The sequence below is a fragment of the Stegostoma tigrinum genome, chromosome 14, assembly GCF_030684315.1.
Source record: "Stegostoma tigrinum isolate sSteTig4 chromosome 14, sSteTig4.hap1, whole genome shotgun sequence".
NCBI lineage: Eukaryota > Metazoa > Chordata > Chondrichthyes > Orectolobiformes > Stegostomatidae > Stegostoma > Stegostoma tigrinum.
In genome coordinates, this window is record NC_081367.1 from 57,493,898 (window position 1) to 57,521,273 (window position 27,376).

The 27,376-nt window shown below is 44.8% G+C and overlaps 1 protein-coding gene across 4 annotated transcripts in view; it reads right to left on the minus strand.

Moving 5' to 3' along the window:
* The window catches only part of LOC125457787 (phospholipase D1-like), a 169,598-nt gene that overhangs the window by 122,895 nt on the left and 19,327 nt on the right, over positions 1–27,376 (minus strand). The window contains exon 1 of one of the 4 annotated variants that reach the window (XM_048542382.2): positions 24,401–24,505. The exons of 1 other annotated variant lie outside the window; for it this stretch is intronic. The gene's annotated coding sequence lies outside the window, so the exon portion shown is untranslated. Of the gene's footprint in view, positions 1–18,802; positions 19,076–19,109; positions 19,200–24,400; positions 24,506–27,376 lie in introns of those variants that run through there. 2 more of the 4 variants (XM_048542383.2, XM_048542381.2) reach the window with 2 other exon arrangements.

The window sequence follows — 27,376 nt, forward strand, 5'->3', positions numbered from 1 at the left end:
AAAGCAAAATGGTTTGTGACGTCAAGAAGTCCTTCTGTTCACAAACTGTAGTAAAGACCAGAAAATCTATGGGTTTATCGAAGGTTCAAGCTTGAGGGTGACAGAAAGCTTCTCGAGCAGTGACATGATAATGAGTAAATAGTCTGTGTCAGGATGTGGATTAATACTGCCCACAGATAATTGCCTGCTCTTCCTTGAAGTGGTGTCTCAGGTGGGACCTAAATAAGCCTGTAAGGATGGAACAAAGCTCATCTAAAACCTCACTGAAAGACAGCTCCTCTGGTTGTACAACATTCCTGCAACATCAGACTGGGGCCATCAGCCTGGTTTTTGTCTCTAAATTGGGACTCAACCTTACAGTATCCTAACACCAAGCTGAACTGAAAGCTCAAACTTAACTAATGGAAATTTGAAGAGGCACAACGGGAAAATAATGTTAAGGCTTAGTACTGGCCTAAAACCCATCCCACTAGAACCCCAATGCTTTGAAGAAGCAACAGTCATAAGACTGACGTTAGGGACTGTAGGGGTGGGGTGGATAGTGGGATGCAGCTTGGATGGATAGGGAAGGTAGAGAGATGTGGCTGGTGAGGGAAAGAGAGTGGACAGAGGAGGAGGAAAGTGGGAAGAGGGGGAGGAAGAGAAGGAGAAGCAAGGGCTGGAGGAAGTCCAGCATCTAAAACATTGATTTGATTCAACATTCCAATGTCGCGAACTTCACAGAAATAACCAGTATTATCTCTTAACTCCAGCCTTTGTGCTTGAATGTGGAGTCACCATTTGATTTAATACTCCAAGTCCTTACAGACAATAAAGGAATATTGTGTAGAGGGTGTAAAGATGAAACATAACCAATATCAGAGAGGTTTGACTGTCTATCAAAAGATTTACAGCTTCTGCACCCATCAGCTGTCAGAGATTAATACCACGGCAAAGAGTCCGTCTTCAACCAGGAACTCGAAAAGAAGAGGATCGTTAGCTTTCGGCACGATGGCACTGTGGCTAGCACTGCTGCCTCACAGTTCCAGGGGCCCAGGTTCAATTCCACCCTTGGGCGACTGGGGGAGTTTGCACATTCTCCCCTTGTCCTCTAGGTGCTCCGGTCTCCTCCCACAGTCCAAAAATGTGCAGGCTAGGTGGATTGGCCTTGATAAATTGCCCCTGGTGTTCGGGGATTTGTAGATTAGGTGGGTTGTAGGGGGATGGGTCTGAGTGTGTTGCTCTGAGGGTCAATGTGGGCTTGTTGGACCAAAGGATCTATTTCCACACTGTAGGGATTCTATGATGATTTTCATCCTCACACCCCAACCTGCCATACTCAAACCTCTCCCACTCACACCAGCCCTGCCATTTGTCATGTTCAAACAATTCTCCACCCAATCGCCCAGTTTCCTGCACCTCCTGCCCATATTCTCCAATATCCAGCTCAAAGCCATTAATTCAGTGAGTCTCTCCTATGATATTGCCATATCTGCTGTGTTTCTCCAGCACTTTCTGTTTTTGGTTCCAGCTCTCTAGCATCTGCTGGGCATTGCATTTATTTGAAATATTTAACATTAAGGCCTTACTAAAGCAGGGGTCTACGAAGATTGGTTTTCACAATGGAAGATAGATAGCCACTTTGTGGAGTAAGATATCAAAAAGCCTATGAGAATAGCCAATGCCTCTGGAGGTACAGCAGTGCAACTGCAAGGCTGAGAGTTACATGGATGGCACATTAACAGATATAGCTATTCCATGATTTTAAGTAGGTGCAGCCAGAAAACATAAGGAGACTGTAGGCCATTCAGCCAGTCAGCTTTGTCCTGCCATTCAATAAGATCATGGCCTATCAAATATTTCAATGCCTTTTACTCACCCCCATCCCCATAGCCCTATCCACCACTGGCCTTTCATTAAGTGGGTGGGGGTGCAGGAACAGAGGAACTGCAATAGTGGCAATAGACTCAACAGAGAGGGGTACAAAGAGGATTTTCCATAGTTGCAGATGCGACTTCAGAATGGCATGTTGCTTCTGTGGGGTCACGCTCCAGGATGTTACTGCATGTAGGGCATTCTGAATGGGGTGGGCACACAACCCAAGACTGTGGCTCAAGCTGAGGCCAACAACCTAAGTAGAACCAGGGTTGAGGCTCTGCAACAAGGACTTGAAGAAAAAACTGAAAGAATCGCAGATGCTGTAAATCAGGAACAAAAACAAAGTTGCTGGAAAAGCTCGGCAGCATCTGTGAAGGAAAAAACAGAGTTAATGTTTCAGGTCTGGTGGCCCTTCCTCAGAACTGAATCTGGACAGCTAGTTTACAGATTGAAAAGCAAGACCTCAAAGAGTGTAATCTCTGAATTACTTCTGGTGCTACATGCCTGTGAGTATAAACTTAGAAAGGTAGAACTGAAGAGTTGGTGCAAGTGGGAGGGCTTTAGACTCCTGGATCACTGGGTCCATTTCTAGAGAAGATTGGGCCTGTGAAAATCCATAAGATGGCATCTGAACTGAAACATGACCAACTCTCTTGCAGGGAGGTTTGAAGCCCCGTAATGAGATTATTCAGCTGATTGTATCTGCAACAGCTGTCAAAATATCCATCATGACTTAGTGTCATTCTCCTCCCTTTTCCCCCAATGTCCTTGTACATGGCTTCGCTTTCAATAATCATCCAATGCCATCTTGAATACCTCCACCACACTCCCAGGCAGTGCATTCTAGGCCCGAAGCACGGACCATGTGAAAGCATTTTTTTTCTCAAAAAAGCTGCTTGTATAGGCAGTTGGTGAGGGTTTAAACTAATTTGGCAGGGAGATGTGATATGGAGGTACAATAGATAGTGAGGCACAGACAGAAAACCAGGTCAGTCTGGAAGGGAGAGAATATACAGACAAGTTGCGGCACAAGAGATTACAGCAAAGTTGGATGGCATTTACTTGAATACAAGGAATATTGTGTGTGAAGTAAATGAGTTTAGGGTATTAACACATAAGGTTACAATATCATTGTTACCATGGAGACATGGTTGAAGGAGGAGCAGGACTGGAAGCACAATATTTTTTGGTATGAAGTCTTCAGGTGAGAATTGTGATGAAGCATAATTGGGGATGTAAAAGGAGGTGGTGTCGCAATATTGATCAAGTGATCAATGCAGTAAGGAGGTGTGATATCTTGGGAAGTTCCTCAACTGAAGCCATAGAGATTAAAAAAACAGAAAGGGGAACAATCACTTTGCTGGGTATGGACTATAGACTCCTAACTGTCAGGGAGAGATAGAAAGACAGACCTGTAAGCGAATTTCAGGTGACTGCAAAAGTAATTGAGCAATAATTGTCAGAGACTTTAGTTTCCACAATATTAACTGGGATAGGAAGCATGTGACAGGCTTAGAGGAGGCCCAATTCTTAAACTGAACCTGTGAGAAAGTAGAAAGTTTGACAAAAGCACAAAAATGCTGAACCTCGTTAGAAGGAACACACCTGGACAAGTATCTTTGGAGGGAGATTATAGTGGATCGTGACTATATGTAAAATAATTATGGATAAGGGCTTACTGGAATGGAAATATTGGTCTGAATACGGGGAGAAGACAGATTTAATGTATGGCTCACTGGTCACAGAGGCCTGGGAGGAGCTACTTGTAGTAAAATCTACAAAGGAGTCTTTCAGCTACTCCCCATCAAGGTGAAGGTCAGAACCAACATGTCCAGGGTACTCTGAATGTCAAACAATATACAGGATTGGATACAGAATAAAAGGGAAGTTTAAGGGCTAAAAATAACAGAAGTCTGAGAGGAATATTGAAAAGTACAGACGGTGACGTAAAAAGAAAATCTGAGAGTAAGGAGGAGGCATGAGAAAACCAGTGGGCGGGTAAAATCAAGGAGAATCTGAATGTGTTTTAAAAGTATCCTAGGGGAAGAAGGATAACCAGAGAAAGAATAGGGCACATTAGGAGAAAAAGTGACAATCTGTGTGTAAGCCCAAAAGATATTGTTAAAGTTTTAAGTGAGTATTCCTCATCTGTCCTCAATATAGAGAATGTTAATTTCGGTATAGCTATCAGGGACAGGGACTGTGATGCGGTTGAACAATTCACCACCGAGGGAAGATGGAGGTATTAACTGTTTTAGGAGGCTTCAAAGTAGATAAATCCCCAGACCCAGATGAGGTGTATACAGAGAGAATGAGCGAAGGGGTTGCAGAGGCCTTGGCATTAATGTTCAAATCCCCTCTGGATACACGATAGGTAATAGAGGGCTGAGGCCAGCTAATGCAGTATTATTATTCTAAAAAATAGGTAGGGATAAACCAGAAAACTATCCAACAGAATTCAGGACCAGCATGTTCCTGCAAGGATGAAAGAAAAGTAATGGCAAAATTCGGGAACCTTCTATGACAAAAGATATTGATAGGTTAGTCAAAAAAAAATGAAGCATATGTCAGGTTTCGGAAACTAAGATCAGGCAAGGCCCTTGAGGAATATAAAGGAAGCAGAAAAAAACTTAAACAAGAAATTAGGATGGCTAGAAGGGGCCCTGGCATGTAGGAATGAAAAGAATCCCAAGGTTTTTTACACATAGCATGAGGAACAAAAGGGTAGTAAGGAAAAGGTAGGTCAACTCACAGGCAAAGGAGGGAGCTGGTGAATGGAGCCAAAGGAAATGGGTGAGGTCCTTAATGATTGCTTCACATTGTTATTCATGAAAGAGAAGGACATGTATGATGGTGAGATTAGGGAAGGGTATGTTGATATTCTGAGGCATGTCGATATTTAAAAGAAGGCTGTTTTAGGTGTCTTGTATTCCATTAAGGCAGATAAGTCTCCAGGGTCTGTTAGGATTTATCCCAGGATACTGAGAGAGGCAAAAGAGGTGATTTCTAGGGCCTTGGCAGAGATCTTTGTAACCTCTTTAGCGACAGGTAAAGTCCCAGAAGACTGGAGAATAGCCAATGTTGTTCCTTGTTTAAGAAGAACAATACAGATAATCCAGAAAATTATAGGCCAGTGAGTCTTCCATCAATAGCATGGAAAGTATAAGAAAACATTCTTAGAGACAGGGTTTACTCACATTTGAAGAAGACTGGACTTATTAGGAATAGCCAGTATGGCTTTACACAGGGGAGATCTTGTCTCATAAATTTGATCAAGATTTTTGAGGAAGTGATGATGGAATGGATGCTGTCTGCATTGACTTTACAAAAGCATTGGACAAGGTTCCTCATGGCAGGCTTATCCAAAAAATTAAGTCACATGAAAACACAAAGATTTGGTAAATTGGATACAAAATTGACATAGTCATAGAAGAGGGGCTAGTTGTAGAGGGATGTTTTTCTGACTAGAAGTTTGTGCCCTGTGGTGATCCACAAGGATCAGTGCTGGGACTCTTGTTTGTAATATATAAAAATGATTTGCTTAGGTGGTCTAAATGGTAATTAGACAGAAGACATGGAAATTGATGCAGTTGTGAGAAAAACTATTGAGGGATACAACAGGTTATAAGTCAGCTGGAAAGTTGGGTGGAGAAATAGCAGATGAAGTTTAATCTGGACAAGTGTTAGGTGATTTGGTTTTGGAAGATAAATGCAAGAGGAAAGTACGCAGTAAATGGCCTGACTCTTAGGAGCATTGATATACAGAGGCATCTTGGGTGTAAGTCCATAGCTCCCTGAAAGTGGCAGTGCAAGTGGACAAGGAATAAGGAAGGAATAGAGCATGCTTGCCTTCATCAGTTGGAGGCATTGAGTCTGAAATTTGGCAAGTCATGAAACATGCATGAAACATCTGTTAGACCACATTTGGAGCATTGTGTGCAGTACTGAGGATGTGGAGGCTTTGGAAAGGTTACAAAAGAGGTTTACCAGGGTGTTAAATGAATTGGAGTACATTCACTATAAGGAGAAGTTGGAAAACTCTGATTGTTTTCACTAGAGCGTTGGAAGCTGAGAGGTAACCTGATTGCAGTATATGATATTCTGAGAGCATGAATAGGGTGGATTGTCAGGGTCATTTTCCTGGGGTCCAAATGTCAAATTCTAGGGTGACAGGCTTACAGTGAGAAGTGAAAAGTGTAAAGGAGATGTGTGTGGCAAATTGTTACTTTTTTTACAGCACAGATGGTGGTAGGTCCCTGGAACTTGCTGGAGGGTTGGAGTAGAAGCAGATATGATAGCAATGTTAAAGAGGTATTTAAACAGACACATGAACAGGCAAGGAATAGAGGGATAGAGACTTTGTGCGGGGATTAGTTTAGACTGCCACATGATCGACACAGATATGGAGGGCTGGAGGGCCTGTTCCTGTGCTGTACTGTTCAATGTCTAGGTTGACAATGAGTCGAAAATTAGTGGCAAGAAAACCCTTGGAAAAAATGATTAGGGACAGAATTATTCTCGGCTTGGAGAGACAAGAACTAATTACTGGTAGTCACACAGCTCTGTTAGGGGAGGTCATGTCTGACAGGTTTCACTGAGTTCGAGGGATTGAATAACTTTGGATCGCTTGCAGAGCTAACCTCAAATGTACAGGCATGTGGGACTCAGTGCTTACTGTAAAATCATCTAGGTAGCCTGTTGCGATTGTTCAATACTGCAAATGAGTGGACACTGAAAGAGACTAGTTTTTGCATGGATGGCGATGCCTCTCGCAGTTGTAAAACTGAATGTTCCCCGATAGCTTCTCAAATGGCCATCAATGGAGCTGCACAGCAGGAGGAAGTCAGCTCCTTTCACAAATTGCAGGAGTGGTGAAGGAGAGAGTGAGCGTAAACATTTAGCATGGGATTTTATTATTCAGATGCATTTGAAGAGCACAGCAGCATTTATTGTCCATGACAGACCTTTTGGGATTTTGCAACCATCTCGACTTACCACAGAGAAAAGAACTCGGGCTTTGAGTTGCAGCAACTCGATCCTGCAGTTGGCAATGGCAACCTTTCACAACACACAGAGTCTGTCAAAACTTCTGGAACATTTTACAATCGAGTAATTCAGCAACAGGAAGAAGTTCGGAGGAACAATTTTAAATAGCTGGAAACTGCAAGTTGCAAAGGCAGAGGGACAAGACAAACAATATCAAACACACAGGTAAATGAGAAGCCACTCAAAGAATCACAATATTTGGCTCATCTTGATTTGGGAAAGGTGCAAGGTGAAGTGTCACTTTTTGACCTTGAAAGACTGGGGCCTTCATAGTTTTCTCTTAACTTTTCATAGGGTGAGGGTACTGCAGGCAAGGCCAGCATTTATTGGCCATCCCCGTAATTGCTCTCAAAGGTGGCGTGTGAGTATGTGTATGAGAGAAGGTCTGTGGAAATGAGTATGTGTGTGTGAGTGTATTTGTGTGAAAGAGTATATATGCATGTGTGTGTGTGGGAGCATACATTATGGTGGGGTCACCTGTAGTGCAACATGAATCCAAGATCCCAGTTGACCCCATCCTTATAGGCACTGAGCTTGGCGATCAGCATCTGCTCAGGGACTGTTATTGTGTATCCCAAAGTCGGCCTTGGAGGGTGTTTACCCAATGGTCAGAGGCCAAATGTGCTTGACCACTGAGCTGTTGCCCCACTGGGAGGGAACATCCCTGTCTGTCCATTCATCCGTTCATCTCTCACACAAATACAGTCACACACATATACTCATAAACTAATGCAGACCCTCTCTCATACACACACTCTCTCACACACACACTCACAGGCACATGCACAAACACATTCACAGATCCTCTCTCTCAAGAAGCACACACACGCACCACATACACACTCTATCTCACACACACAGATACACTCTCACTCTATTGCACACACACAAAGACACATACACACACACACACACACACACACACACACACACACACACACACACACATGCACACACATATATAAATCTATGGGGTTAATCTGCAATTGTAGATTTGTAATCACAGATACATATGTATTTTGTTCAAAAATGTGCAATATGTAGTCAGTCAATGTGATATTTCATAAATTCCCACTTCAGAAAAAAAAGTCTGACTCCAGGTGCATACACAGCCAGATTCTCAAGGAGGCCTCACACCTAAAAAACTTTGTCCGACCTGAGATGTCACCTCTGGTATACTCATAAAACATTTAGTTATCATTTATCCTAGGTTGGTCTGGGAAACGAGAAAGGAGCTTGTTAAGCTGCTGATGAAAATCTTTGCTTCCTCACTCTCCACGGGAGTCGTACCGGAAGATTGGAGAGAGGCAAATGTTGTTCCTCTTTTCAAGAAAGGGAATAGGGAAATCCATGGAAATTACAGACCAGTCAGTCTTACGTCTGTGGTCAGCAAGGTTTCGGAAAGAATTCTGAGGGATAGGATTTATGACTATTTGGAAAAGCATAGCGTGACTAAAGGGAGTCAGCATGACTTTGTGAGGGGCAGGTCAAGCCTTACAAATCTTATTGAGTCCTTTGAGGAAGTCACAAGGCAGGTTGACGAGGGTCGAGCAGTGGATGTGGTGTACATGGACTTCAGCAAGGCATTTGATAAGGTTCCCCACGGCAGGCTCATTCATAAAGTCAGGAGGGTTGGGATACAGGGTGATTTGGCTGTCTGGATTCAGAATTGGTTGGCTGACAGGAGGCAGACAGTGGTTGTAGATGCTAAGTATTCTGCCTGGAGGTCAGTGCTGAGTGGTGTCCCGCAGGGCTCTGTTCTTGGGCCTCTGTTCTTTGTTGTTTTTATAAATGACTTGGGTGAGGAGGTTGATGGGTGGGTTGGTATGTTTGCTGATGACACAAAGGTTGGAGGTGCCGTTGATAGTATCGAGGGCTATTGCAGGCTTCAGCGAGACATTGACAGTATGCAGAGCTGGTCTGAGAAATGGCAGATGGAGTTCAACCTGGATAAATGCGAAGTGATGCATTTTGGAAGGTCGAATTTAAATGCTGAATATAGGATTAAAGGCAGGATTCTCGGCAGTGTGGAGGAACAGCGGGATCTTGGTGTTGAAGTGCATAGCTCCCTCAAAGTTGCCACCCAGGTGGATAAGGTTGTTAAGAAAGCATATAGTGTTTTGGCTTTCATTAACAGGGGGATTGAGTTTAAGAGCCACGAGGTTATGCTGCAGCTCTACAAAACCCTGGTGAGGCCACACTTGGAATATTGTGTCCAGTTCTGGTCGCCCTATTATAGGAAAGATGTGGAGGCTTTGGAGAGGGTGCAAAGGAGGTTTACCAGGATGCTGCGTGGACTGGAGAGCTTGTCTTATGAGGAGAGGTTGACTGAGCTTGGACTTTTCTCTCTGGAGAGAAGGAGGAAGAGAGGTGACCTGATCGAGCTGTACAAGGTAATGAGAGGCATGGTTGGAGTCGATAGCCAGAGACTTTTCCCCAGGGCAGAATTGACTGCCATGAGGGGTCATGGTTTTAAAGTGTTAGGAGGAAGGTATAGAGGAGACGTTAGAGGGAGGTTCTTCGCCCAGAGAGTTGTGAGCGCATGGAATAGTTTGCCAGTGGTAGTCGTGGAAGCGGAGTCATTAGTGACATTTAAGCGACTGCTGGACATGCACATGGACAGCAATGAATTGAAGGGAATGTAGGTTAGGTTATTTTATTTTTGGATTAGGATTATTCCACAGCACAACATCGTGGGCTGAAGAGCCTGTGCTGTGCTGTACTTTTCTATGTTCTATGTTCTATGTTCTATGTTATCTCAGGTCAGTGACTTGAAAGAAATTCTGGGATTTGCATATTAATCCTTTCTAACTGATTAGAGATTTCACAGCATCTTAGGTTTGTCCAACACATTTGCATCCATTCTCTGACCCTTTGATGTTTTGCTTATAAATTCTGTCTGATGCCTCCTTTCCCACTGACACCTGAAGAAAGATTTAGAGTCCAAAAGATTGTGCCTTCAAATAAACTTGTTGGACTATAACCTGGTGTCATGTGATATTTGACAAATGTTCATGTGTACACGCACTCAAAATCATAGAATCCCTATAGTGCAGAAGGAGGCCATTCAGCCTATCTGGTCCACACTGACCCTCTGAAGAGCATCCCACCCATACCCAGCCACTCACCCTATCACATTACCCATGGCTAATCTACTGAGCTTACATATCCCTGGACACTATGGGCAGTTTAGCACGGCCAGTCCACCTAACCTGCACGTCTTTGCACTTATCCATACACATTTACACATGCTACACATAGCATAGACTCTAATTACACACCCATACATACATGCTATCTTACACTTACAGCAATGAAATGTGTATAACTTATATGTTAAAATTTAGGTTACAAAATAAAGGCAGTTTAGAAACAAACTTAGAGATTGAGATGAATTCAGGACATTTGAGGGAATAAATCACCCCTAGGGAATGGTTGAGTTGATTAAAATTTCCACACCAAAACATCTGCATGTTATGGAATTGAGGAAGTGTAGGTTCTCAAGCTTGTGAGAAGTTCATGCTGGCAAACTGGAAATGACTGCTCGAATTGCCTCCACAGGAAAAATCCTGCAAGGTGTCAGTTCAGCAGAACCTAAAGATATGAGATAAGGGTGTAATTTTTTTAAAGATAGAGTCTCTGTAGTAGATATTTGGAAGACCGGCTGAACTAGTTACGCTGCATGCTAAGATAATTGCAATCAGTCTCCTATAATTTAGATAAGTTTATTAACAACAGAAAAGTCTTTAGATAAAGAAAATGTGCAATGTCTTGTAAATATCTCACTGACTAACTGTCATGTTAATGATCTATAATCAAAACAGAACTAAACATATGACCCATTAAGCCTGACATGTATGGTAAAGACACAGACAGGGACACATGACCGTATACTGTTTTATAACCGTTCCGTGCTTAAAATTAGGAACTCTGATTTATTCCCAATTCCTCATCCTGTTCCTTCCTGTTGGACTCCAACTAAATGAATCTAAGTGAGGTTTTCATGGTGTTAAATTATAATGCAATGACTGTTGGCACTAAATATAGCATTCGTTGATTCCAAAACGGCTTGTTGAAAGGAATCAAACTCTACCTGCTCGGGCTAGAGACAAAAAAAAACTGCAGATGGTGGAATCCAAAGGAGACAAAGAGGAGGCTGGAAGGAGACACCAGGCCAGGCAGCACCTGGAGGAAAGGAGAGTAGAAGAAGGGTAATATCTGAAATGTTGACTCTCCTTTCCTCCAGATGCTGCCTGGCCTGCTGTGCTCTTCTCCTGTTTGTTCACTTGCTCAGAATCTGATTGACAAAATTTGAGTGTTTATTCTCAAAACCCAGGAACTGTTCAGAAATAAGAGGTTCTCTGCTCAGTAGGAACTACTGATCATTTTATTTCTATAGCATCTGAGGGACGTTTTGCACCTGGAAAACTTAGATAACTTCACGTACACAACGGTGACTCACAGGGGGTTGCTCCAACAGGATCGGAGGTGTGTTGGGTCAATTGTGCACAGTTAGCTATGTGGCAAGGAGAGTGTGGAGGGGGACTGACACTGGTGCAGTGGTCATGCCACTGGATAAGCATTCTAGAAGACCTCAATATTGTACCAGTGGAGAAGGTGGGGGGCACTTTCGTGCTAATACAATCATGGAGCTGAGATAATAGGAACTGCAGATGCTGGAGAATCTGAGGTAACAAGATGTGGAGCTGGATGAACACAGCAGGCCAAGCAGCATCTTAGGATCAGGAAAGCCGATGTTTTGGGCCTAGACCCTTCATCAGAAATGGGGGAAGGGACGAAGGTTCTGAAATAAATAGGGAGAGAGAGGGAGGCGGTTCGAAGATGGAGAAAGGCGAAGATAGTTGGAGAGAAGACGGACAAGTTAAAGAGGTGGGGATGGAGCCAGTAAAGGTGACTGTAGGTGGGGAGGTAGGGAGGGGATAGGTCAGTCCAGGGAGGACAGAAAGGTCAAGGGGGTGGGATGAGGTTAGTAGGTAGGAGATGGGGGTTGGGCTTGGGTGGGAGGAAGGGATAGGTGAGAGGAAGAACTGGTTAGGGAGGCGGGGACAAGCTCGGCTGATTTTGGGATGCGGTGACGGGGGTAGCTTTTAAAGCTTTTGAAATCCACATTGATACCATTGGGCTGCAGGATTCCCAAGTGGAATATGAGTTGCTGTTCCTGCAACTTTCGGGTAGCATCATTGTGGCACTGCAGGAGTCCCAGGATGGACATGTCGTCTGAGGAATGGGACGAGGAGTTGAAATGTTTCGCGACTGAGAGGTGCAGCTGTTTATTGCGAACCGAGCATAGGTGTTCTGCAAAGCGGTCCCCAAGCCTCCGCTTGGTTTCCCTGATGTAGAGGAGGCTACACTGTGTACAGCAGATGCAGTATGCCACATTAGCAGATGTGCAAGTGAACTTCTGCTCGATGTGGAAAGTCTTCTTGGGATGGGGGTGAGGGCGGAGGTGTAAGGGCAGGTATAGCACTTCCTACAGTTGCAGAGAAAGGTGCCGGGTGTGGTGGGGTTGGAGGGGAGTGCGGAGCGGACAAGGGAGTCACGGAGAGAGTGGTCTCTCCGGAAAGCAGACAAGGGTGGGGAGGGAAGAATGTCTTTGGTGGTGGGGTCGGATTGCAGATGGTGGAAGTGTCTGAGGATGATGCGTTGAATCCGGAGGTTGGTGGGGTGGTGTGTGAGCATGTAGATTATATGGAACAATCCCTCTTCCGCACCTACACTGGCCCTAAACCCCACCTCTTCCTCCGTTACATTAATGACTATTGGTGCTGCCTTGTGCTCCCACATGGAGCTCGAACAGTTCATCCACATCGCCAATATCTTCTACCCCAACCTTAAGTACACCTGGACTATCTCTGACAGCTCTCTCTCCTTCCTGGACCTCTCTGTCTCCATCCCGAGTAATCACCTAGAAACCGATATCCATTTCAAGCCCACTGATTCCCACAGCTGCCTAGAATACAGCTCCTCCTACCCACCTTCCTGCAAAAATGCCATCCCCCATTTCCAATTCCTTCGCCTCTGCCGCATCTGTTCCCAGGATGAGGTATCCCACTCCCGTACATCTCAGATGTCCTCGTTTTTCAAGGACTGTAACCTCCCCCACTCAGTGGTCGAGAATGCCCTCAACCGTGTCTCCCACATTTCCCGTAACTCATCCCTCACACTCCGTACCCGCAATAAGAATCCCCGTCCCCCTCACATGCCACCCACCAACCTCCACATCCAACACATCCTCGGGCACTTCCGCCATCTGCAATCCGACCCCACCACCAAAGACATTTTTCCCTCCCCAAGCTTGTCTGCTTTCTGGAGGGACCACTTGCTCTGTGACTCCCTTGTCTGGTCCATAATCTCCTCCAGCCCCACCACACCCGACACTTTTCTCTGCAACCGCAGGATGTGCTACACCTGCCCCTGCACCTTTTCCCTCAACCCCATCCCAAGAAGACTTTCCACGTCAAGCAGAGGTTCACTTGCATATCTGCTAATCTGGTATACTGCATCCGCTGTACACAGTATGGCCTCCTCTGCATCAGGGAAACCAAGCGGAGGCTTGGGGACCGCTTTGCAGAACACCTACGCTCGGTTCGCAATAAACAGCTGCACCCCCCACACAAACATTTCAACTCCCCCTCCCATTCCTCAGACGACGTGTCCACCCTGGGCCTCCTGCAGTGCCACAATGATGCCACTCAAAGGTTGCAGGAACGGCAACTCATATTCCGCTTGGGAACCCTGCAGCCTGATGGTATCAATGTGGATTTCACCAGTTTCAAAATCTCCCCTCCCCCCACCGCATCACAAAACCAGCCCAGCTCACCCTGCCTCCCTAACCCTGTTTCTTCCTCTCACCTATTTCCTCCTCCCACCTCAAGCTGCACCCCCATCTCCTACCTACTAACCTCATCGCCCCCCCTTGACCTGTCCATCCTCCCTGGACTGACCTATCTCCTCCCTACCTCTTCAGCTACACTCACCTTTACTGGCTCCATCCCCACCTCTTTAACTTGTCTGTCACCTCTCCAAATATCTTCTCCTCTACATTCTTTGATCCACCTCCCTCTCCCTCCCTATTTATTTCAGAACCATCTTCCCCTTCCCCATTTCTGTTGAAGGGTCTCGGCCCGAAAAGTCAGCTTTTGTGCTCCTAAGTTGCTGCTTGGTCTGCTGTGTCATCCAGCTCTACACGTTGTTACCATCATGGAGCTGGTGAAATTTGAGTTCAATTCATAAACCTCAAATTGAAATCATGTCTTAATGATGGGACCATGAAGCTAGTATCATTTATTATAAAAGCCCATCTGGTTCACTCATGTTTTTAGGGAGGTAACTCTGATGCCATTATCTGGTCTGACCTACAGGTGACTTCAGACTTACAGCCGTGTGACTGACTCTTAACAGTCCCCTGAAATGACCCATGAAGTAATTCAGTTAAGGGCAAGCATTTTTTATTTGCTCACAGGATGTAGGTGTTGCTGGCTAGGCCAGCATTTATTGCCCATTCCTAATTGCTCAGAGGGCAGTTAAAAGTCAACCACATTGTTGTGGGTCTGGAGTGACAGGCATGCCAGATAAGGTCCAGCCCATATGGCTCACTAACATCCTTAAAGGAAGGAAATCAGTTAATATTTCCTGGCCTGGTCTTCGTATGACTCCAGACCCACACTGACATAAGTTAACTCTTAACCAAAAAAGGGTGAGCAACAAATCTTAAATTAGCAAGAGATGCTCACATTCCATGAACGAATTTTAAATAAGATGAAGGAGGTGCCAGAAAATCAGTAAGTGGCAAATGTGATGTCTTTATTCCAGTCACACAACATTCCCAGTAATCACATACTGGTTAGCATTTCATCAATGGTGGGTAATGTTCCAGAAAGAATAAATCAGTGGGAAAATATTCAATGCAGACTTGAGATGATTTCAGTTCATTAAGAAGAGCCAGCACAGAGTAGTAACATGCTAATTGTACTTGTGCTTGAAATTTTTTAATGAAGTAGCAGAGAATTTGGATGAAGGGAATGCACCAAATGTTGTAGTTTTGAATCTTCGGAAAAAAATTGACAAACACTGTGCAAAAAGATGGTTTACAAAATGGAGGCTAATGGATTTGGAGGGTCGGTGTCAGCTTCGATAAAATTGCAGCCTATGGAGAGAAATATAGGTGTCAAGGTCAATTTAAGAACAGTGGATTGTAGGCAATATTTCTATTAGATTCATCCTGGGCCAGCATGTATCGCTCATTGCTAATTATCCTTAAGAAGGTGACAGTGAGTTGTCTCCTTCAGCCATTGCAGTTAGGATACCACAGTGTTATTGGGGAGGCAATCTCAAGAGTTTGACTCAATGACACTGAATAAACAGAGAAATATTTCCAAGTTAGGGCAGTGCAGTGGCTTGCAGGCAGTGGTGTTCCCATGTATCTGCTGCCTTTGTCCTTCTAGGTGGTAAAAGTTATTGGGATTTTGGTGAATTTCTGCAGCATATCTTGTGATAGTACACGTTGCTATTGCTGTGCTTCAGTGATGTGGAGGTGCCGGTGTTGGACTGGGGTGGACAAGGTCAGAAATCACGTGACACCAGGTTATAGTCAACAGGTTTATTTGAAAACACAAGTTTTCAGAGCCTCACTCCTTCTTCAGGTGTTAATGAGAGAGGTTGTATTGAGATGTTAATGGGATAACATTCCATTAATTTTTATGCCCCTTATCTTCTCACACAGGGGTATGTGGAAAATGTCTTAAACTTCCTGCCCGAATAGGATTGGGTGGGAAACATTTGTAAAGGTGTTTGACATCTGTAATTCTGTAAAGGGGTGAAACTTCTGGAAAGGTACGAAACTTCTGTTTCTACTGAAGTGACCAGGTCAGTGACCATTGTTCAAGCCAGACACTTTGGCGGCTTGAAATCGCATTCTGTCAATGTTGATCAATGCTGTATCCTGTTCTCTTTACATTTCAGATGTAGTAACTGTTTTATGCATCAGCCAAAATAGAGTATAAAAAGCAGGGACTGTCCGCTGTTCAGGGAGAATCACTTACGTAACTCAGCACTCTGTGCTGGGTTGAGTACAGCCATCCTCCACAGCTTGTACTTGCTAAATATTAAAGGATTGTGATTTTGTAGCCACATCAGTGTCTTGCTATTGCATCAAGTCCGTGAGAGTCTCTGAAATACGAACCTAACAGTATCAGACACACAATTTATGAGTAAAAGATCAAAGGGTCACACTACTGACGAGAATGTATTAAACAAATCTAAGATGCTGTTAAATCTTTAATAACTAGATGGTTTTAATTGATTAATATACATATCTCAAATTCCCAAATTCCTTTCAAGTCACTGCCCTGACTGAACTAAAGGTGTTGCTAGTGTAAAGAGGAGGTGACATTTTAGGTCAGACAATGCATGCTAGGTGTGAGGCCTTGTTTAGAATCTGTTTGTATTTTGGTTTGGAGTCAGACTGGTTTTATTTCTAAAGTAGGAATTTATAAAATGCCATATTGACTAACTGTCTATAAGTTGTGTGTTTTTGAACAAAATAGAATGTATCTGCACATTCGAATTCACCCCATAGATGTAGGGGTGTGTGTGTGTGTGTGTGTGTGTGTGTGTGTGTGTGTGTGTGTGCTTGCATCAGTGTGGAGGAAGTGAACGTTTATGCATGTGATGCCAATTAAGCAGGCTGCTTTGACCTGGATGATGTCAAGCTTCTTGAGTGTTGTGGGAACTGCACTCTCCATGCAACTCTGAGCATTCCATCACCTCCCCCTCTCTCCCTATTTATTTCAGAACCCTCTTCCCATCCCCCTCTCTGATGAAGGGTCTAGGCCCGAAACGTCAGCTTTTGTGCTCCTGAGATGCTGCTTGGCCTGCTGTGTTCATCCAGCCTCACACTTTGTTATCTCGGATTCTTCAGCATCTGCAGTTCCTATTATCTCTGATCATATTCCTAACTTGTGCTTTGTTAGTGGTTGACAGGCTCCAGGTGTCAGGAGGTGAACTGGCTACTGCAGGATTCTTTGCCTCTGACCTGCTCTTGGAGCCAGAATGTATGGTTAGTCCTGTTATAACCAACAGGATGTAGATGGTGGGTGAATCAATAACGGTGATGCCATTGAAAGTCAAGTGGCAATAATTAGATTTTCTCTGTAGGAAATAGTCACTGCATAGAACTTGAGTTGTGAAAATGTTGCTTGCCACTTCTCAAACCTAGATATTATCTGGGTCTTGCTGCATTTGGACATGGACTGCTTCAGTAAATTGAGGAATGAGAATGGTGCTGAATGTTATTCACTAATGAGTATGTATCACCACCTCTGACCTCATGAGGGAAGCGACAATCCCTCTAAGCTGCAGTGAGGGGCTACATAGCCATCACTGTGCTAGAACATAAAAACATTAGAACTAGGAGCAGGAGATGGCCTTTTGGCCCTTCAGGCCAGCTCTGCCATTCAATAAGATCATGGCTGATCTCTTTGTGGACTCAGATCCACTTACCCGCGTTCTCACCATAATACCTTAATTCCTTTATTGTTCAAAGTAGCATTGATTTCCCATTCCAGAAGTCACTGCCACAGATTGGAGGTTCATGAAGAAGATTATAAAAAGAAAATGAGTGGGATCTCTGGACGGAGGGACTGTCATTGATGAAGCAGCTGAAGGTATTTGGGTCTAGGTTCTCCTGAGGCTTTCCTGTAGAGGTATTCTAGAGCTTAGAATGACTGACCTCCAACAATCACAACCATCTTCCTAAATGTCAGGTATGACCCCTGCCAGCAGAGTGTTTGTTCTCAAACTGAGGATATTTGATTGCGGGGTGCAAGGTTAAAGTGGGGAAACATGTGATGGTGCAAGTACTCGGAGCACAGATATGTTTTGGGTAGGGGGTGGAGGGGAAATACAATGTTGGACATATTTACACCGAGAATGAAAACAAGCTGGAACTCACTGCCCACAATAGCGGTAGGAAGTGGCAAGGATCAATAACTTCAAAAATGGAAATCAGATGGGCAGTAGAGGAAAATGAAATTTGCAGGGGCCATGCAGAGTCAGCGTGGAGAATTAGGACTGACTGTATTGCTCTACAGAGAGCCAGTATGGACTTAATGGCTTGAATGGCATCCTCCTAAGCTCTAACTACTGGATAACACTATGGCTCCAAGCCCAGTTCCTGCTCGAGTTACTCCTCCTGATCCAGTTCATGTTTTCTTCACAACTCAGGCCAAAGTTCACACACAACCCTTAGGAGATTTTTAGCTTTTACTCCCTTGAACATGATATGACAGCAAGCAAGTTGCCCTGTAACACAGCAGCCGATCAAACCTGTACCTCCATATTCCTGTACTTCAATAACAGAAGTATACTACAAGATTACCTGCAGAAATTCTCCAAAGCTCTTTGAATAGCACCTTCTAAACCCACCACCAATTCCATCCAGGAGGATAAGGGTGGCAGATACATAGAAACACCACTGACTGCTATTTTCCCCTCTGAGACACTCACCATCCTAACTTGGAAATTTATCACCATTCCTTCACTGTCACTATGTTAAAATCCTGGGAGTCCTTCCCTTATAGCATTACAGGTGTAATGATACCACAGTGCCTGCAACAACTCAAGGAGACAGCTCACCACCACCATCTGAAGGACAGCTAGGATAGACAAACCCTAGATCAGCCAAAAATGTCCATAGCCTATAAATAAGTTTTAAAAAGTTCTCCCAATGTCCTGGCCAATACTGACAATTTGCATGAAACATATGTTATCCAAGAGGTATATATAAGTGCTAGAGGTACTCTGGATCATCCAGTAGCACTTCATAAATGCAAGTCATTTTACTCTTAGAGCTTGGGGAAAAGTAGCTTTGCACAGTTACCTTCTCCTTCAGGTAGTCTGACAGATCACTTCCTGAAGAGCCCAGTATTTTCCAGTTACACCAATCTTTGCTGATATGTTGTCCTTCCCTGCTCTCTGATGGTTGAGGGATTGTGTATCTCCAAGCATTCAAGCTGCGACTTGTGAGATGAATCTCCCAGGAAGTGAGTGCACTTTAGACCCAGCTAATGGAAACGAAGCGCCTGACACACACTGATCGACTACAAACATCACTCCTGTCAGTGACTTCGCTTGAATTGCCAGCCAAACAGGTTTACACTTACTTCGAAAAAGGAGGTTTAACTTACAGAAGAGGGAGTTCAGGTTGAAAAGCTTCAAAACTTTAAACTGCCAGAATAAATCCGCCCTCACTCCTGTAAGTACTGAGGTTCACAGTGACCCAGGACAGAACTGCCGAGCTAGGTTAACCCATTACACTCCAGGTAACCTCACCATTTACAATTCTGTATTCTTATTCAACAACAGAAAACAATGAGACTGCAAAAGAGGGCTGAGACACATTCCAACTCAATGAATCATGGTTTTCTCAAGCATTAAGCAAAAGTTCAAACAACGAGGGCGAGATAAGTTGATTAAGAAAGCATACGGTATGCGTGCTTTTTTAAAAATATATTTAACCAATGATTTGAATCGACCTGTTTGTGGCTAAAAGAGTGGTGTGGGAAAGAGGGTTTCCTTTTCATGGGGCACTGGCATCAGTTCTGGGACCGGAGGGATCTACACCGCTGGGACGGACTCCACCTAAACAGGGCCGGGTGCAGTGATCTTGCGAGAAGGGTAAACAGGTGGTTAATAGGACTTTAAACGAGTAAGTAGGGGGGAAGGGAGAAGTAAGCGTAGAGAGACAATAACAATTAATGTAAGGCAAAGCAGCAGGTTAGCAAGTAACAAGGAAGCTTCAACTCCTTGAAAATTAGGGAAAAAGTTAAAGGGAAGGAGAACTCAGGGGCTGTCAGTAATGGAGGTAATAGGACCCAAAAAGAAGGTGCAAAAATTGGCATAAGGGCACTTTACCTGAATGCTCAGAGCATTCGAAACAAGGTGGGTGAGTTGACGGTGCAAATCATGGCAAATGGGTATGATTTAGTGGCCATTACACAGACATGGTTACAGGATGGTCATGACTGGAAGTTAAATGTCCAGGGGTATCAAACTGTTCAGAGGGACAGACAGGAAGGTAAGGGAGGTGGTATTGCTCTGATTTTTAAGGATGATATCAGGGCGGTAGTGAGAGATCATATAGGTTCTACTGAACAAAATGTTGAATCCATTTGGGTGGAAATTAGGAATAGCAGGGAGAAGAAGTCACTGTTGGTGTGGTCTATAGGCCACCAAATAATGACATTGTGGTGGGGCTGGCAATAAACATAGAAATAGCTCATGCATGTAAAATGGTACAGCAGTTATCATGGGGGATTTTAATCTGCATATTGATTGGTCAAACCAGTTCAGTTATGGCAGCCTTGAGGAGGCATTCATAGAATGCATCCGCGATAACTTCCTTGAACAATATGTAATGGAACCTACAAGGGTGCAAGCAAGATTATGAAGGGAATAGATAAGGTGGAGGCAGGGAGGTTGTTTCCGCTCGCAGGTGAAACTAGGACTAGGGGGCATCACCTCAAACTAAAGGGAAGCAGATGTAGGACTGAGGTCAGGAGGAACTCGTTCATCCAAAGGGTTGTGAATCTCTGGAATTCCCTGCCCAGTGAAGTGGTTGAAGCTACCTCACTGAATGTTTTTAAGGCAAGGATAGATAAATGTCTGAACAGTAAAGGAATTAAGGGTTATGGTGAGTGGGCGGGTAAGTGGAGCTGAGTCTTAAAGATCAGCCATGATCTTATTAAATGGCAGGGCAGGCTCCAGGGGCTAGATGGCCTACTCCTGCTCCTAGTTCTTATGTCCTTATGTTTGGAGATATTATTACACACCTCTGGAGCAGGTAGGACCTTAACCTGGCCCTCCTAATGCAGAGGTAGGGATACTACCACTGTGCCACAAGCTTTCCTTTAATGTTGTGTTTGGAATTACTGGCTGATGCTAATATTGCGCAGGAAAATCTTTATACTTGCAGGGTTGTGAGTCTTTGGAAATCTCAACCACAGAAGGCTGTGAAAGCTTTGAGAGTATTTCTGTCACAGTTTGTACCTTATCATGCTACATAGGATAGATTCAGAACTGTTCTGGTGGTACTGTGGGCCATCAGCAGCAGTAGAATTGTATTTGAGACAATTTGCAACTTCACTTTCTCATAAAGCCCCTTTTCAGCCAATACCAACTAACCAAGTGATCAGTCCTGGTTCAACAAAGAGTGTAAGAAGGCTTGCCCAGGGCAGCACCAGACACAACCTAAAAAGAATGAGGTGTGTACCTGAAGTTACAAAATAGGACTACTAGCATGCACAAACAGGACAGGCAGCGAGTGACAAACAGAGCTAAGCAGTCCCACACACAATAGATCACACCTGAATTCCACAGCCCCACCACATCCAGTCATGAATGGTGATAGGTAGTTTATTAAGAAACTCCACAAAATATTTCCGTCTTCAATGGAGAAGCCTAGGCCAGTGCAAAGGATAAAGCAGAAATATTTGCAATGTTCAGCCAGATGTTCTGAGGATTGCAGCATCACAGATGCCAGTCTTTAGCCAAATTACGAGGCTTTCCTCAGAAAACAAACCTGCCATCTCAGGAATCAGTCCGGTGGACCTCTACTGCAAGCAGATATTTTCTCAGGGGAAGAAACTGTACACAGTACAACCTCCATTAAGCCATCCTAAATTCAAATTCTTTTATAATAAAAGGTCACTGATGTTCAATATCAATATCATCATAGCAACAATATCCCCACATTAAAAACAGATGATCAAAAACAACACAATTCACTGGAAATACAAACAGTAACATTCCAATGTCTCCATGATGCTCAGAGAATGTACGAACCATTGAATGGTCAGCACAGAAGGTGCACAATTGGTCTATTGTACGTGTATTATTGCTCCTGTCCTGCTGTCTCCCAGAGCTATGCAAATTCTTTCCCCTCAAGCACTTATCCAGTTCCTTTCTGAGCATTGGTGATAATGGGAACTGGAGATGCTGGAGAATCCAAGATAATGAAATGTGAGGCTGGATGAACACAGCAGGCCCAGCAGCATCTCAGGAGCACAAAAGCTGACGTTTCGGGCCTAGACCCTTCATCAGAGAGGGGGATGGGGTGAGGGTTCTGGAATAAATAGGGAGAGAGGGGGAGGCGGACCGAAGATGGAGAGAAAAGAAGATAGGTGGAGAGGAGAGTATAGGTGGAGGTAGGGAGGGGATAGGTCAGTCCAGGGAAGACGGACAGGTCAAGGAGGTGGGATGAGGTTAGTAGGTAGGAGATGGAGGTGCGGCTTGGGGTGGGAGGAAGGGATGGGTGAGAGGAAGAACAGGTTAGGGAGGCAGAGACAGGTTGAACTGGTTTTGGGATGCAGTGGGTGGAGGGGAAGAGCTGGGCTGGTTGTGTGGTGCAGTGAGGGGAGGAGACGAACTGGGCTGGTTTTGGGATGCGGTTGGGGAAGGGGAGATTTTGAAGCTGGTGAAGTCCACATTGATACCATTGGACTGCAGGGTTCCCAAGCGGAATATGAGTTGCTGTTCCTGCAACCTTCGGGTGTCATCATTGTGGCACTGCAGGAGGCCCATGATGGACATGTCATCTAAAGAATAGGAGGGGGAGTGGAAATGGTTTGCGACTGGGAGGTGCAGTTGTTTATTGCGAACCGAGCGGAGGTGTTCTGCAAAGCGGTCCCCAAGCCTCCGCTTGGTTTCCCCAATGTAGAGGAAGCCACAACGGGTACAGTGGATGCAGTATACCACATTGGCAGATGTGCAGGTGAACCTCTGCTTAATGTGGAAAGTCATCTGGGGGCCTGGGATAGGGGTGAGGGAGGAGGTGTGGGGGCAAGTGTAGCATTTCCTGCGGTTGCAGGGAAAGATGCCGGGTGTGGTGGGGTTGGAGGGCAGTGTGGAGCAAACAAGGGAGTCACGGAGAGAGTGGTCTCTCCGGAAAGCAGACAAGGGTGGGGATGGAAAAATGTCTTGGGTGGTGGGGTCGGATTGTAGATGGCGGAAGTGTCGGAGGATGATGCGTTGTATCCGGAGGTTGGTGGGGTGCTGTGTGAGAGCGAGGGGGATCCTCTTTGGGCGGATACAACGCATCATCCTCCGACACTTCCGCCATCTACAATCCGACCCCACCACCCAAGACATTTTTCCATCCCCACCCTAGTCTGCTTTCCGGAGAGACCACTCTCTCCGTGACTCCCTTGTTCGCTCCACACTGCCCTCCAACCCCACCACACCCGGCACCTTCCCCTGCAACCGTAGGAAATGCTACACTTGCCCCCACACCTCCTCCCTCACCCCTATCCCAGGCCCCCAGATGACTTTCCACATTAAGCAGAGGTTCACCTGCACATCTGCCAATGTGGTATCCTGCATCCACTGTACCCGGTGTGGCTTCCTCTACATTGGGGAAACCAGGCTTGGGGACCGCTTTGCAGAACACCTCCGCTCGGTTCGCAATAAACAACTGCACCTCCCAGTCGCAAACCATTTCCACTCCCCCTCCCATTCTTTAGATGACATGTCCATCATGGGCCTCCTGCAGTGCAACAATGATGCCACCTGAAGGTTGCAGGAACAGCAACTCATATTCCGCTTGGGAACCCTGCAGCCCAATGGTATCAATGTGGACTTCACCAGCTTCAAAATCTCCCCTTCCCCAACCGCATCCCAAAACCAGCCCAGTTCGTCCCCTCCCCTCACTGCACCACACAACCAGCCCAGCTCTTCCCCTCTACCCACTGCATCCCAAAACCAGTTCAACCTGTCTGTGCCTCCCTAACCTGTTTTTCCTCTCACCCATCCCTTCCTCCCACCCCAAGCCGCACCTCCATCTCCTACCTACTAACCTCATCCCACCTCCTTGACCTGTCCGTCTTCCCTGGACTGACCTATCCCCTCCCTACCTCCCCACCTAAACTCTCCTCTCCACTTATCTTCTTTTCTCTCCATCTTCGGTCCGCCTCCCCCTCTCTCCCTATTTATTCCAGAACCCTCACCCCAACCCCCTCTCTGATGAAGGGTCTAGGCCCGAAACGTCAGGTCCTGAGATGCTGCTGGGCCTGCTGTGTTCATCCAGCCTCACATTTCATTATCTCCTTTCTGAGCATTTCTGCTCATTTGCCTCTTGGAGCAGCAGCCTCCAGTTCAAACCAACTGCTATTGTTCACGTTTTCGACTGTTTTGCAAATCATGTTATGATTATTCGATCCAACTTTATAGTTAAAAACAAACATGTAATTTTGTACAGTCTTCAACAGCTTAGGTCTAAATCTCCTTCTTATAATTGCTGCATCATAAGTGTTTAAGTATGCAGCGTAAATCCAGATTTCATGTTGAATTTACACAGGAACAGGAGTAGGCCATTTAACTTCTTGAGCTTGCTCTGCCACTCAAAATGATCATGGCTGATCGAACCTGTCCTTTACTCACCCATCCTCATAACCCTGATAACCAGAAATTTGTCAAACAGTACCTTAAATATCCTCAAAGACCGAACTTTCACAGCCTTCTGTGGGAGGGATTTCCAAAGATTCACAACCCTCTGAGTGTAAAGATTTTCCTGTGCAATATTAGTGTCTGCCAGTAATTCCAAAGAAGATCAGGGTGGTTCGATTTAGCAGAACAGGTTGAAGGAAGTGACATCATTTGGTAAGACAGACAGCCAGCAAACAAGTGGTCACTGAAATAATCAGAAGTTAGTGGTTAGATTGTATCAGTTAGGGAGCTGTGAAAATTGGAGGAAGTAACCATGGCAGAGCTTAAGGAACAGTGGAAGAAGTCAGTACACTGTAGACTTTGATCTTCAAGCTTCTGCTAGAAGTGTCTGCTTAAGCAAAGCAACAGGTGCCCTTTGTGGCCTTACATTCTATGCTGTGGGGTTGGGGTTGAATTTGGTCAGGAGCTTGCTTGTTGAGCAACTTTCACCTTGCCTAACACTAGATCCGTTCAACAACCACAGATACAACTTAAGCTGTGATGTAGTCAACATTTCACAGTGTCGCAAACCTTTCACACCCTCAACTAGTCACTTGAGTATTAAGCCAATGCATGCAGAGACAAGCTGATGGGAGCAAGAAGGCTGGAAACACTTCACAAGAACTGCGGAGATGATGCTTCAGGTCAATCGCTTTCTTTTCAGGATTGTGAACAGAGTAAATTCTGTGGACTTTATTCCAAACCAATTCATGATGTAGTTCAAACCTGACCCCTTCAATTTTGTGCTGAACCGTGGTGTGCAAAGGGCATTAGATCCTGGCAGCACTTGTGATAACATCACAAAGAGTCACATCACTGAGCACAAATCTCAGTGTACTCGGACTTAAGGTTCATTAGAAGTAACGTTCTACATTGAAAGAAATACTCCAGTAGAGCTTCACAACAGCTAAATCAGATACATGAAATCATGAATAATACAGGTTACTCCTTACCTTAAATAACAATAGGCTCAAAGCCTAATGTATCCATGATTACCATGTACAGCAATATTATACTAATGGGCAACAAATAATGTATTTTGAAGTTAAGTTTGCAGACGGTCCCTGATTTTGCTTTCTCCTTGACCAGTCCAAAAAGTCCCCAAATTCAGTGAGGCATCAAACTACATGATAAAAAGAAATAGGGTTAAACTAAAATTACTTCAGCATTCTTAATATGAAGGCCAATATTGTCTTTGCTTGAGAAAATATGTTTAAATTCTGCAAGCAAAGCTTGAAGTGGGTCTGTAATAGGGCAAGATATTGCAAGGCAAAGGAAACCCACATGAAGCACAATTCCCAGGAAGGACTGGTTGGGCTGAATGGCCTGTTTCTGTATTGTGGGAAATGCTAGCTGGCAATGGGATACGCCTCAGAGATAGAGGGAGCTGCCGATGCTGGAGAATCTGAGATGACAAGGTGTAGAGTTGGATGAACATAGCAGGCCAGGCAGCATCAGAGGAGCAGGAAAGTCGATGTTTCAGTTTGGGACCTTTCTTCAGAAAATGGGATAAGCCTGTTGTTTTGGAAATGGCAATCAGAATCCTCAGCAGGCCCTTCAGACCTGTTCTGCCATAGAAAAAGATCATGGTGGATCTGGCTATGGCCTCAGCTCTACTCTCCTGCCATAACTCTCTCTTGTCTATCAAAAATCTATGCAAGCCTTGAGTAAACTCAATGATTCCGCCTACACAGCTTACCAAGGAAGAGACCTCTGTAGCCTCATGCCCTGCTGAGGAAAACAATAATTCTCATTTGTAAAAGATAGACCTCACACTTAAATAGTGCACTCGAGAGGAAACATCTCACAAATATCTGTCCTGTCCAGATCCATGAGGAGCTCAGATGTTGGGAATTCTGCAAATACCTGACTCCCCAGAGCCTGCCTACCATTTACAAAGAACAAATCAGGAGCGTTGATCGATCTGTATCACTGGGCGACATCCAAATATGTTCCAGAAAATATGTCATTTTGTTGAGTGGCCAAGTGGGTTCACTCCATTAACATTCCTAACTTGCTTCATTTACTATGAGCCACTCTCCTGTTCTCCTCCACTCAGCTGATATTAGCCCAATTTTCCCACTAACTGTGGACAGATAGACTTCCCACCCATCTTTGGATTCCTGTCACCAGCTCCATCTTTAAAAGGCCACTGTGCATCCAAGTCAAGTACTGCCAGTCTGGGAACTGCGCTGCACATTGTGACATTTGCTTCAGTTCCGGCAGCTCAGGGGAAATTGTCTCAATCCTTTGAGGACAGGCACCTGGAGGTCTTGGGGGATGGGATGCTGCAGGCCAGAGCCATCTTTTACTCCCAGGGACAGGAGTGGAGGACACACCAAAACCTGCCAGCTTGGTCAGAGGTTTCCACTGAGGTCACAGCAGCCACCCCTTTCCAAAGGAATGCCAGCAGTGAAGGAAGAAAGTCTTGACCTATTCCATTCTGCACAGTAAGTCGCATTACCTTGGAATTGGACAAGATCCCTCTTAATAGGCTGATTCAGAAGATTTAGTCACATGGGATCCACATTGAGTTGGTAAGTTGGATACAAAATTGACTTAGTTTTAGAAGGTAGTTGTGGAGGGGTGTTTTTCTGGCTGGAGGCCTGTGACCAGTGGTTTTCCTCAAGGACCAGTGCTTGGACCTCTGTGGTTTGGAACTTTTATAAAGGATTAGTCATTTATAATGGTGGCCTAATTAGAAAGTTGACAGATGACATGAAAATTAGAGTTGTGAATAGTGAGGAAGGATATCAAACACAATATAGGTCAGTTTGAAATTGGGTGGAGACGTGGCAGATGGAGTTTAATCTGGACAAGTGTGAAGTGTTGCTTCTTCGGAGGTCAAGTTCAAGAGGAAAGTATACTGTAAATGGTAGGACTCTTTGGAGCTTTGATATACAGGAAGATCTTGCGGTGCAAATTCATAGATCCCTGAAAGTGGCAACACGACTGGATAAAGAAGGCAAATGGC